The following is a 12420-nucleotide window of genomic DNA, read 5'->3' on the forward strand; positions in this document are numbered from 1 at the left end:
TTGCCAGAGAAGGGACATCATGCCTGAGAGGGACTGTAGGGAGGGGCATTGAGGGGACCCTAAGGTTAGGTGGTTCAAGAAACTGTCTAAGAGTTTGGAGCCTAGAGCACCTTCAGATTTCTTGCATATTTAGTTCAGCTTTTATATTTTATATATATATATATATATATATATATATATATATATATATATATATATTTAATTGATTTCAGAGAGAAAGGGAGAAGGAGAGAGAGATAGAAACATCAATGATGAGAGAGAATTATCGAATGGTACGCATCCCACTGGGGACCTAGCCCGAAACCCAGGCAGGTGCCCTTGGCCAGAATCGAACCCGGGATCCTTCAGTCTACAGGCCTACACTCTATCTACTGGGCTAGTGCAGCTTTTAGAAGCATTCTCATGGTGCTTTCTAGGAGGCAGACAACGGAAAAGATTCAATGGTAATGCTTTCTCTGCTTTCAAAACCTGAGCATTTGTCAAGGAGGTCCCTGGGGTGTTCATGCATTGGGTGGGAGGCTGGCCTCTGACTCTGTGAGGAGCCAGGACACGAGATGAAGGATTTAACAGACCTGAATTCAGTACTTACTAAATACACACAGCACGGTGCTGGCGCTGGACGCTGTGCGAGAGGCACACATTGCCAAGTGGAGGAGGTGGGAGTGTTCACCATGAGCTGCACTGTCAGAGGGCCAGAGAACTTATGGGGTACGTGTCCTTTGGGAATTCCAATAGGGATAAATAAGGAAGGCATTTCAGGGAAAGGAACCACTGAGGACTCACATAGGAGAAGGCATGAGACTTCTGGGTTGTTTAGGAACAGCAAGAGATCTGCTAATGAGGGTGTGGGCGTTGGGGAGAAAGTATAAGAAGAAGAGCTAACACTACAAAGGAAGATGTTCGGTCAGATTGTCCTAGGGAGAAAGTTAGGCCTCGCTGTGCAGCAGGCAGCTGGAGTGTGAGAGCACTGAGTGTGTATAACAGGAGGACAGCCCTGGCAGGGCTGTGAAGGCCCAGAGAGGCAACGTGTGGAAGGAGGACCAGTGAGGGCATTGCTCTGGCTGTCAGGGCCCAGGTCATGGGAATCAGGCTTGCTAGAAAGGGTAGATCTTGTCTCCGGTTGAAGGAAAGGGGGAAACCTGCCTGGTATTTGTGGAGTAGGAGAGGGTATCATGACCTGAACTAGAGAATCGTGGAGGAAAAGCAGGCTTGGGACAGGAAGGTAACGTGGACGTTTCATTCTCTTAAGGATGTATTTTGATGAGCTAAAGGTTTTAATTTTAGTAAAATCTAATTTACCCTTCCCCCCCTTTTGTTGGTTAGTGTGTGTGTGTGTGTGTATCTCTAAGAATTCCCTGCCTACCTCAATATCATGAAGATGTCCTCTTAGAATGGGGAGGGCTTGGGGTTGGGTTTTGGACAAGCTGCTTTTGAGAAGCCAGCGGGTCGGCTGTCCTCGGGGAGAGGGTGCGCGGGCAGCTCAAAAGGAGTCATGGACGCGGAGGGCAAGTGCAGGCTTGTGTGCAGGGAGGGACCTGCTGAAGCCAGGAGAGCAGCCCGCATGGGGAGGGGCAGGACAGGAGGACAGAGGCTTGGGGGTCTGGGAGCAGCTGGCGATCAGGAGAGACTCCAAAAGGAGTTCCTGAACGAAAGCTCCCCTCTTTCACCTGTCGGTGGAGCCCTTTCTACCCCCTCCCCGCTCAATTTATCACCCCCCCTCCCCTACCCCCACCCCCACGCGGCCAACTGAGTGTGTGCGTGCGTGAGTTTTACCCCTCTTCCCACTTGGCATTCTTTCATATCCTCCACACATGCATATATGACTCCTGGCCCCATTCACCTTTAGTCCATGAATGGTGGGCAGTATACATAGTTTCACTTCCAACTCAGATGGATTAAGTAAAAATAGGAATAAAGCAGTTCAGTCGCTTCTAGGTTTGAATCTAGACGCTTGTTTACAAGGCAACTTTGTGGGGCAAAGAAAAAAAAAAATCAACAAAACTGAAATGGAGTTGACATGTCTCACACATACCGAAGGTCCCCCAGAATCCCGTGCTTCTTAGGGGAGGGGAGTTTGTGTCTTGCTCCATCACTCTGGGCAGTGCACTGAAAGGCGCCCTCCCAGGCCCCAGGCCGAACCAGTGGGGCCAGAATCTGGGAGTGGGTCCTGAGAAACCTGATTTTGTAGCCAGGGAAGGTAGCTGCCCCATGCAGATGATTCTTGTGAAAGTTTGAGAACATTTAAGCTTTGGGTGATTTGAAGTACGCCAGATCTGGCACAGAAAAGAGTCCCCCAAAGGTGCCATGACTGTCACCCACAGTGAAGCTCTCGCTGCACACCGGCATCCTCCGGGGGGTTTGTCATTGCGACGGCCTGGGCCCTGCTCTCTAGCCCTCAGGTCTGGAGCTTAGCGAAGGGCCCTGGCCCAGGTGTTCCTCCAAATGGAATCTAAGGCTGGGTGCTGAGTGGAGGGAGGCAGGCAGACCTGGGGGACCGGTCCCAGCCTGGGTGGGGCAGAAGACCGGAAAAGACTGGGTGCAGGAATTCAAATGTTTCCTTTGGGATGGAGATGATAGGCGGGCGTTCCCGCTGTTCTCAGCCTCGTTTGGCACAATGCTCGTGGGCTGAGCGCCTCCGGAGTCTTCTCTTTGGACCCTGAAACCTGAGAGTGTCTGCAGGCCTGCATCTGAATGGTGGTCCCTGAGCCCCTTCCTTTGACCCTCGGAGCCAGGCAACGGGGTGGAGGAGGGGGGGAGGGGAGAGCAGCCCAAGGGGGCCATTGGGGTTTTTACAGGGTTCTTTTGGACGGCATCTCCCCTCCCCCTGAAGGTGTGAAATGATCACTTCTCCCCTGGAGACGTGTCCTCAAGCAAACTCGTCATAAGGTTCTTTCCACCTCTCGCTGACTTCCTTTGATCTTATCTGTGATACTCGGCAGATATTTGTGGTCCCATTAGCCGATCCAAAGAGGCTAGGCCCTTAGTGAAGGTTTTGTCACCAGCTGCCATACCCTGAGCAGCCTGGGACCTCAGCCACTGCTTCTGTTGATTTTCCTGGTTAGAAGCAAGTGAGGCCTGGGGACATGCAACACCCTCACCCTCTCCCCTACCCCACTCCCTGCCCAGCCTGCACCTCCTCACTCACGGGGACGGTGCACGCCCAGCAGCTCCAGGCTGGGGGCAGGGGGAGGGACTTTGGGCAGAGTGGGGTTCGCAGAGAGGCCTCCCCTGGGTGGAGCAGGCCTGTGTTCTTATCCTCCGGGAAGCAGATGCACCATCCCTCGTTTACCGGCTCCCTCCCTTGGGTCTCCCCGCCTTTGCTGATCCTGGCCTCCCCAGCTCTCCTTCCGCACTGGGAGAACACATAATTTACTGCCTAATTGCACGCTGTCTCGAATGAGGGCTGGTTCCATGTGGGATGGGTCTTGGGCACACGGCGAGGCCGGTCTCCCGCACCCTGTCCCCCACCTCCTCAGTGCCCGCCCCCCGCCTGGCTGTTCCAGGAGCTCGTGCTGCCTCGAGCTCCCGGATCCTGGAGCTGAGGTGTCTCAGGCGGGCTCGGAGGTGCCCTCCAAGGTAGAGCATGGCCCCTTTGGGTTCTAAAACGCCACTGGCAAGGTGGGTGGGGCCCCCCTGCCCGTGGTGTTCGCCTAAAGGCTGCACCTCTCCTGGGTGATGGCAAGGAGCCCAGCCAGGCTAGCCCACTGCAGGTTGCCATGGTGACCCTTTTGCTTTCTCTTCAAAAAGAGGATGGATTTCTCTTTCAGCCCAAATCATCTGCCTGGGCTGCCACCATTCTATACACTCTGGGAACCAGACTGCCCGCCCAGCCCCTCTCTCTACCTTCCACCCGCTGCCATAGGGGACAGCTTGTCAAAAGGCCCGGTTTTAAATCACAATCCGGTGTCAGGGCAGCAGCATGTCCTGGCTTGAAGGGGAAGCATGAGGAAAAGGCCCAGGAGATGGGGTCTCACCTTGGGCTCGGGCACAGAAGGAGCTTCCCTCTGCATCCCCCCTGCCCACACCCCCTCTCCCCAGACCACTCACCCCTTCTTCACTGAATGGCTCTGCCCCTTTGGGTGGGCTCAACCCCCTTGGGCCTCAGTTTCCTCATTGTGACAGAGACAGCCAGGCCTTTAGTGGTTTCCACACCTGGCCAGTAGCAGGATTCTCTAAGGGCGGTTCTAATAGATCCCGAGGCCCTACCCAAGCCTGCCCACCAGGAAATCCGTGTGTTTGCACACCTCCTGGGGCGATCCTGATACCTTTAAACCTGAGTGAGTTTGGGATTCTTCTGGCCAGAGGCTCCGTGAAGCCCCGTGGGAAGAGACGAAAGCTCTGCCCTGACTGGCCTCTCTGCGTTCCCAGGAGCTTCTGAAGGGCCCCGTGCAGGTTGCTCTTGCCAGAAAGCAGGTGTCCCCGGTCATGCTGGCTGAGCCCAGGCCAGGCCCCACCTTTCCCCCACAGGGGAAGCCAGCGGAGAAAGAGTGACGGAAAGGGGGGGTGTTGCCATAACAACCAGCTCTAGGCAGAGGCCTTCCTTCCAGGGGCTGGTACTTCACCCCAGTCATGGTGGTTTCCATGGAGATGGGTTACTGAGGGACAGAGGAAACATTTGCCCCACTTAGAGCATTCGTCAGGAGCTGCCAGGAGTCAGGCCATCTCAAGGTGGGAGCCTTGGGCCCCTGTCAACTTCGAGTGCCCCCTCCTAAGCCCCCTCCCATGGCCTCTGTTCTCTGGGTGCAGGTCTGATACTTCCTCCCTGCTTGGTGGCTCTCTCTGCCACCGGTCTCCTTAGCAACAAGTCCTGCTAACTCCGTGTTGGCTCCGTGGCTATTTTTAGCTTCACCAGGAGCAGCTCAGTCCTGGTCATTTGCTTGCAGCCTCCATGTGGACTGCAGGGGAATAGGAAAACAAAGGTTCCCTCCCCTTGGGGAGCCCTAGGCCGGACCTCTTAGCCCCTTTAGCATTTTGCTGTGGAAAGTGTCTGTCCCCAGGCAGGAACTTGCACAGTGGGTTCTGGATGAGACAAGGTTGGTTTCATCGGCACACAGGACTGATTTAGTCCTCCGCGGCAGCAGGCGCCAACCTTTTTATTATTATTATTATTTTTTTAATTTTTTATTGATTTCAGAGAAGCGGGAGAGAGAGAGAAACATCAATGATGAGAGAGAATCACTGATCGGCTGCCCCATGCACACCCCCTACTGGGGATTGAGACCACAACTTGGGATGTGCCTGTGACTGGAATCGAACCCGGGACCCTTCTATCCGCAGCCAATGCTGTATCCATTGAGCCAAACCTGTTAGGGCTTGCCAACCTTTTGTGTGCGGCTGCGGTTAGGTATTTACCTGTGCAGCCGTCTTGGATCCTCAACTTGCCAACCTTTTGGACCTCGTCCGCGGACCACCAGTTGGCGACTGCTGCCCTAAGTGTGCAAGGAGTGCTGGTCCACACCGCTTCCTCACGCAGCTGAATAAGACCCAGTCCCTGCCCTCCAGGGATTTTTAATCGAGTGGAGGAGAAAGATGAGTACATAGTCACCTTAGCACGGGCAAAGATTGGCAGGTGCAAAGAGGGCATTACAAAGTGCTGTGGGAACACGGAGGAGGAGGAGGGCCTGGATCATTTCCAGCAGGCGAGGATGAGGGGGAGGACCAGAGCAGCACAGCACTGTCTGGAGGAATTGGCTGCAGTGATAGAAATGTTCTGAAACCTGTGCCATCCCTACAGGAGCCCCCATCCCCAAAGGGGCTCTGGATACTTGGGGATGTGGCTGGCACAGAGGAGGAACTGAATTATTTTTACCTTACTGGACAGTTCAGGTCTAGAGAACTATTCATGGTGGAGGTAATGGTGAAGTGGGCCAGAAGGATAGGTAGGATTTGGGCTGATGGGAGTTGAAAGGGGGCAAGCAAAGGCACAGAACCCCCACATATTTGGGGGATAGCAAGTAGGCAGACAGAGTGTGGGGAGTGTGATACATGACGTAAGTGCTGTGGGTTGTGGGGGCCAGGGATGCCCTGCAGACTGTTGACGTAATCAGGAGGTAGTCAGAGGTCTAGTGTGTAGCTTTGAGGCTGTCCAGCTGTCGGTGGGAGGACAGGATCAGAATAGACATCCCTAGTTATCTCATGGTCTTCTGTCTGGATAAGGTCCCCTGGCCTTGAGGTCAGTATGAATATCTGTGGGGCAGAAGACACACAGCGTCTTCCCAACGTGTGTGGCTTTGCAGATGGCTTCGTAGGGATTGTGGCTTCTCTGATTTTGAGTAAAGGGAGCCAGCTGGTGAATGCCCAGTTTGATGGAAGTCAGATATGGTAACCTGCCCACATCCTGTGAACCCGGGATTTCATGAGAGCGTGAGACGCTGAACGCTGAACTTGGAGTTAAAACCAGTCAGGCAGTCATGGCCTTCCCACCTGGGGAATGGGGAACCGGGGGAAATGACTGCCCTTTGGTGGGGGATCATGGCTGTGTAGCACCTCAGTTCTGAGAGCTGGGAAGTCAGATCAACTTTTATCACCATCATGCTCTTCAGAGAGGTGGGAGGCATACCAGATATACCAGAATGTTAAATGGGCAGGACATGTAGATCCCCGTACTTGTCCTGCTGTATTGTTTTTTGTTTGTTTTTGTCCTGCCGTTTCTGGCAACTCACTGATATCAGAGTCACTGGAAAATGTAATTAAAATTAGAAGTTTGCTTGATGAATACAGGCTCAGGGCGAAGAGTCAGGTGTCCTTCAGAGACATTTTCAGCCGGCCTGTTGAGTCACTGCTCCCTGCCTGCCAAACAGGAAATGTGCCCTCTCCCTCGGTCACCCTCTCTTGGACCACGCTGGATGCTTCCTCTCCAGCACTTCTTTTAGGCTCTTGACATCCACCAGATCCTCTTTTCCTCCAGGAGTTCCTCCTTTCAGCATACTTTTTATGACATTTTCAAGAACTTGGCTGTTTTACGGCCCTGCTTTTTTTAGGTTGACTATCTTTATCTCAGTCAAAAGCTCTGTCCCCGTTGTCAGCCTGGGAGGGTGACACTGGGAGGTTGAGGACAAATGTGACCTAAAGGTCCTTGCAGGCTGCCCTGGGTTTTTCCTGACCTTTTACTAACGTTCCCCTTGCCCTAGATCTTGGCATCTTTCCTGCTTCGGGCCCTGTCTCTGCCTGCTGAGCACAGAGGCACACGTCTCTGATAGAGTAGAAAAGGGCAGCCCTGACCGGTTTGGCTCGGTGGATAGAGCGTCGGCCTGCGGACTCAAGGGTCCCAGGTTCGATTCTGGTCAAGGACATGTACTTTGCTTTCATGCATATACCCAGTGGGGAGTGTGCAGGAGGCAGCTGATAGATGTTTTTAACTCTCTATCCCTTTCCCTTTCTCTCTGTAAAAAAAATTAATAGAATATATTTAACAAAAATAGGAAAGGGTAACCTTTCCTGCCCGATAGCTACAGGAGAGGGCGGTACCCTAGGTTGGGAGGGGACACCCTTGAGTTTGGGCTTCCCTTTGCTGAAGATGGGAGCTGTGCCGTAGACGTGAGAGGCGAGCTTCGCTTTAAAGGAGGAGGAGGAGGGCTGAGACCGGTTTGGCTCAGTGGATAGAGCGTCGGCTTGGGGACTGAAGGTTCCCGGGTTCGATTCCGGTTAAGGGCATGCACCTTGGTTGCGGGCATATCCCCAGTGGGGGGTGTGCAAGAGGCAGCTGATCGATGACTCTCTCTCTCATCGATGTTTCTAACTCTGTCTCTTTCCCTTCCTCTCTGTACAAAATCAATAAAATATATTTAAAAAAATAAATAAATAAAGGAGGAGGAGGAGGAAGTTTGGCAGCGGGAGGGAGGCTACTTTTTAAGTCCGCCAAGAGAAAGTGAAACTGATGGCTGTGGTCTGGTCTGGGCTGGCACTTTGTGCCCCGGGTGAAGCCGTCCCAGCACCCCCAGGATGTAGAAGCTACGGTGTTTCGCCTTCTAATGGAAAAGGAGATGCCATAGAGGAGGCAGTGTTATCCACGAGAGCCGGCCACGCCGGAATACGGACTTCATGCTGAGCGGAGGCCTAGGGTGAGGTCTGAGTGGCCTGGGTGCTGAGGAGGCAGCTGTGAGAGAAGCGGCTAATAACCAAGTCATATTCCATCCCAGAAAGTATGGGAGCAGGCAAGAGGCTTAAATTCGGGGCTGCTCATCTCTGCTTGGGGATCCTCCTGGGACAGTGTACGATGCAAATACTCTGACTCGGTTGAAGGATGCGTTGGAACAGAGGAGGATCTGTGTTTTGTAATGGCTCCTCCCTGCTGTATGGGTCTCAGCGGGGCTGGGAGAGGGAAGTCTGTGCTCCCCAAGAATTACTTGGAGAAGGCACTCGGACGTGGAGTCCTCCTCTCTGTTCAGAGCTGCGTGCTTGCTCAGAACGGTGCTGAGCCCCAGGAGATGGAGGGCTCTCCTTCACAGCAGGTCTCTTGACTTCATCCTACTAGCACCGGTTCCAGCTGGAACGTGCCAGCTGACTGTGGCTGGAAGCCAGGCATCCCGGGGAATTCGGTGATCCTTAAGAGATGCTGGTGTTCTTTAAGAGCTGCCGTTATCCCAGGTCCTGGGAGGGCAGGTGTCATCACTCCTAATTTGCAAATAGGAAAGCAGACTTCTTGGGGTTACCTGGCTTGTTTGAGGTCCTGATGATGGAACCATATCCCAAGTCCAGACCTTCTGACAGGGGCCACTGGCCAGACAGCCTTCCCACTGGGAGCATGCACCTTCGGCTCCTCTGCTCTTTCGGATTTGTCTTGCCAACGGACTCACCTCACCCCCCGGCTGCCCCCCTTCCCAGACTTCCCATTCATCTCCTCTTGTCAGAAAAGCTGCCGTGATTCCTCACGGCCGTGGGATCTAACCATTGGCCTTTCCCTGCACCTTTCAGCTTTAGTCGGGTTGGAGGGGAAGGTAGACAAGTCCCCCCCGCCCCTCCACTAACATCTCTTATTCTCTGCCTATCCTAACTCATTCCAAATCTGATTCCTCCTTCCGATCCCATCTGTGCTCTGCACCAACCTCTCTCACCTCACTGACCATCCCTACTACCCAGTGTCTGCTGGCTTCCAACCCGTCCTGGCCCACGGAGCTTGGTACCAATGATAGTCATCTTCACGGGTGCTTGCTTTTCAATGGCTTCTCCTGTCTCTCCAAGTCTAGCTGAATCTGTCCATACCTCTTGCGTATCTGTCCTCCTGGGGCCTCTGCTGAGGAGGGGGGAGCTGGAAACGGCTCAGACCGTGCCGTGAGGCTCCAGCTAGAGGCTCCCGGAGAAGAGGAATGTGGTCTTGGGCTGCAGATGTGTGAGAAGGGAGGAATTGCTGTACAGTAGTTCTCCCCTTTATCTGGGGTTTGGTTTTCTATGTTTCAGTTACCCAAGGTCAGCCACAGTCCAAAAATAATACATTTCCCCAACCGTCCACATTGCCATAGCTCCATGACCCAAAGCAGATGATGCCCCTTCTGACATAGTTATGGTCAGAAGGTCAGTAGTGGCCTACCACTATGTCACCATGCCTCACCTCATTTCATTATGGAGGCATTTTACCATCTACATCACAAGGAAAAGGGTGCATACAGTGATATTGCTTTTTAAAATTAGGTTTTTATTGATTTCAGAGAGAGAGAGAGAGAAACATCAATAATGAGAGTAAATCACTGATTGGCTGCCTCCTGCATGTCCCCTATTGGGGATCAAGCCCTCAACCCGGGCACTTGATGGGGAATGGAACCATGACCTCCTTCATAGGTCAAAGCTCAACCACTGAGCCACGTCGGCCGGGCCAGTATCTTTGCAGTGATCATTCACAAGTCTGTTGCTATAATTACTCTATTTTATTAGTTGTTAATGCCTTACTGGGCCTAATTTATAACTTCATCGTGGGCATGTGCGTATAGGAAAAAACCAGTATACATAGTTGGGTACTATCCAAGGTTTCAGGCACCAATGGGGGTGGGGGGTGGAGGTTTCCTCTTGGACAAAGTTCCGCAACTCCCATAACGGGGGTGGGGGTGGGGGTGGTGGTGGTACTATTCTACTTTTGAACCAGCACCCCCCCCCCCCCACCTTGCAAACAAGAAAGGGAGGAATTCAAACGCACAGAGTGACCTAGGAGTCACAGTGCCTTGGCCAGGAAGAGGCTTTCAAAGCCTGCATTGCTGTCAGCTGTTTAGGGCGCCCCCCTCCATCCACCTGCAGTGTGAGGGGAGCCCTCACCCCACCCCACCCCGTCACGTCCCGTGCAGGCGCCTTCCGTCCACCTCTGTGCGCCCGGAGTTTCCCTACAACTTCTTGGGCTGCTTCGCTCATCTGTAAGCTTTTTTTTTTTTTTTTTTCCTTTCCCTTCCTTTTTTTTTTTTTTGTTGCTGTGCTTCTGAGACTCACTTTTAACAACTTTCTCCTGGTTCTCAGACGGTCCGGAACCCCCTCCCTCCTCTCCCCTGCGCTCCCACCTGACCCCCCGGCTGCCCTCCTCCCCTTGCAGCGCTGCCCGGGGGCTCCCCGCCTCCGCCCCCCCCCCCCGGCCCCCCCAGCCGCGATCGGAGCTCCCGCGGAGTTGGGGGGCGGGGGCGGGGCGGGCCGCGGGAGGAAGGGGCGGGCCCGCCTCCACCGGCTGGGCCGGCCCTGGGAACCCGCCGAGGCCCCGCCGCGCCCCGGGCCCCCGCGGCCCCCGGCCGGGAGCAGAGGGGCTGGCCCGCCGCCAGCGTCGCAGGGCCGGCCCCCTCCCCCGGCCCGCTCGCAGCCAACCAAGCACTCCAGCGGGGCCCACGTGACCCGGAGTTGTAGACAAAGAAAATGTTCGAGCCCTCCCTCCCCCCCACCTGCCCCCTCCCCCTCCCTCCGGCCCCCTCCGCCCCGGCCCCAGCGCCCCCTCCCCTCCCCCCGGGCGGGCGGCTACTTACGGAGCTGCGGGCCGGGGCTCACACCTGAGCCGGACCGCGGAGGGGCTGCACCTGGCCCTATGGGTAGGTTCCTGGACGGAGGCCGGGGGCGGGCGGCCGGGGGGGAGGATCCCGGGCCCCGCTGCAGGCTGGGCTGGGCAGAGTCAAGTGTGCTGCGTCCCTGGCCCGCGCGAGCTGGCTGGCTCCCCTGCCTGGCCCGCGTGCTGAGATGCTAAGTTCCTGCGTCCCACCCACTCCCTCCTCCGGAGCCCCAGCCCCGCTCCTCGCTGCAAACGGGGGACCTGGCTGGGGCTCAGGGGCCGGGAAGAGCCGGGGGCAGCGGCTGTGATTGCCCGGGAGCAGGCCCTGGCCGCCCGAGGCGCAGGGAGCCTAGGGGTCGGGCTGGGAGCCACGCAGCTGCTGAGCCGGCTGGCAGATGGGTTGCTGGCATTGCCTTGCTGACCTGTGTGCTCCTGGCCGGTGGGCCGTGCTGTCCTCCGGCCTTGCCAACCTCGCAGCCTCTTGAGAAGGGATAGTTTCCTCTCCTGCGTGTCCCTGGGAGCCGCCGGGCAGGCTGCCAGGGAGAAGTGGTGCTGGGATGGAGGGAGCGGTGCAGCCTGGACCCGGGGATCAGCCTGACTCGGGCCCGCGAGGCTCCTGGGACAGCCCAGGGTCTGCTGCACCAGCAGCAGCAGCAGCAGCAGGGTGTCCGCATGGGCGCCCAGACCTCTGACCTTTGGAACAGGAAGCAGCAACCCGGAGGGGGGTGGAAGTGGGACAGCTGCCGGAGGAGAGAGATCTGGATCCGGAGGAGGCCCGGCTCCCCCAGAGTGGAGTTAGCAGTGGCTTTCCAGGCTGGACAAAACTCCAGGCAAAGTGGCTTCCTTGAGCCACATTGGTGGTGGTGGTGGTGGTGGTGGTGGTGGTGGTGGGGGTGGGAGAGTGTAGTGTCTCTCTGATCATGCCCAATCTCTAGGCCACCTGGAGTGGGGTCTTCTGAGCTGAGGGCAGGAGCCTTTAGCCCCAATGCCAAGGTTGAGTTAACCCTTCTTTCTCCTATTGTTTGCCCGGGGGAGATGGGTTTGAGTGAACGTGGGAAAACAGGCATTCATTCCCTCACTACCTTGGGCAGACTCCTCTAGTGAGGCCCCTCCCCCACCCAGCCACCGTCCGGGCCCCTTCTTCCCCTTTTCTCTCGCCTCCTGCTGCGAACCCACCCCTTCTTCCTTCCCCTGCCCCAGCCGGCGGTGCCACGATGGAGGCCCCCTTCCTCCTCCTCCGCCTGCCAAGAAACTGCGAGGGGTGCATGTTCTCTTGCACCTAGTGGGCTGGGGGCGCTTCCTAGGCGTCAGCAGCGGCATCTGACACGCCGGGGGAAGTTGTGGGGGAAGAAGCGTGTTCAGGAACCGACTGTGGAGGGATGGAGAAGAGAGACAAAGGGGCTGTGGGGGAGGACGAAGGGTGGTGTCAGGCACGACTCTACTCACCCTTTCTCTACTCACCTCGAGACTAG

General features: G+C 55.8%; 1 protein-coding gene across 4 annotated transcripts in view; it reads left to right on the forward strand.

Moving 5' to 3' along the window:
- The window catches only part of DNMT3A (DNA methyltransferase 3 alpha), a 115074-nt gene that overhangs the window by 82070 nt on the left and 20584 nt on the right, over positions 1–12420 (forward strand). Inside the window, exon 1 of one of the 4 annotated variants that reach the window (XM_036435033.2) lies at positions 10856–10991. The exons of the other annotated variants lie outside the window; for them this stretch is intronic. The gene's annotated coding sequence lies outside the window, so the exon portion shown is untranslated. Of the gene's footprint in view, positions 1–10855; positions 10992–12420 lie in introns of those variants that run through there. 4 annotated transcript variants of the gene reach the window in all.

The sequence above is a fragment of the Pipistrellus kuhlii genome, unplaced genomic scaffold (genome assembly GCF_014108245.1).
Source record: "Pipistrellus kuhlii isolate mPipKuh1 unplaced genomic scaffold, mPipKuh1.p scaffold_m20_p_13, whole genome shotgun sequence".
Classification (NCBI taxonomy): domain Eukaryota; kingdom Metazoa; phylum Chordata; class Mammalia; order Chiroptera; family Vespertilionidae; genus Pipistrellus; species Pipistrellus kuhlii.